General features: G+C 45.0%; 1 protein-coding gene across 2 annotated transcripts in view; it reads right to left on the bottom strand.

Annotated features, from left to right (window-relative positions):
• Positions 1–664, bottom strand: part of OSBPL11 (oxysterol binding protein like 11) — a 102374-nt gene that overhangs the window by 13211 nt on the left and 88499 nt on the right. The gene's annotated exons all lie outside the window — the stretch shown is intronic.

The raw sequence follows: 664 nt of genomic DNA, 5'->3' as shown, positions 1-664 counted from the left end.
CCCCCCCCCCCCCAATCTTCTGCGTAATGACTGCTTATCAACAAGATTGAGCGATGAGGACTCAGGTGATTCCTGATTGTGCAGTTGTGGTTTAAATAAGTCTATACTAATTAGCAAGGTCTATGGATGCCTTGATTTTGATGCACCGATGCAAGGTCCACCAGATAATTATCTATACTGATCAAGCAGACTTGGAAAATGGACTTAAAACCATACTTACAATGGAAAGAAAGCTTCCCTGGGTAAATGCCATCACGTCTGCAGAATCTAAGCTTGCATTAAATAAAAATATGGTCTTTATGACTACAAACAGTCTTTCAAACTTGCATACAATAATGCCACAGCAACGCAAGCTTTCCCAATATACAGATTCAGTCAATGCTTTCCCAAGCTGGGCAGTGACAACGTGACTAGTGTGTCTGTTTTTTCCACTGACGCTAATGGGAGCCCTCCAGGCAGCAGTGAAACTACAGCGCACAGGTCAGCACCACTCTCTAAGTATAGATCTGAACAGCAACAACAGGGAGGCTGGGAGAGGAGAAAGATAACAGAACTCACACCTTGCAAATGCTGTTGTGGGGTGGGAGGGTGAGGAACTGAGAACATACCTCCTTTGTCCCCTCCTCCTTCCGTTCTAGAAATCAGGTAAAAGGGGGACTTCGGG

The sequence above is a fragment of the Gavialis gangeticus genome, unplaced genomic scaffold, assembly GCF_001723915.1.
Source record: "Gavialis gangeticus isolate Ggan-Ray unplaced genomic scaffold, GavGan_comp1, whole genome shotgun sequence".
Lineage (NCBI taxonomy): Eukaryota > Metazoa > Chordata > Crocodylia > Gavialidae > Gavialis > Gavialis gangeticus.
This window is presented reverse-complemented; position numbering and strand designations above follow the sequence as displayed.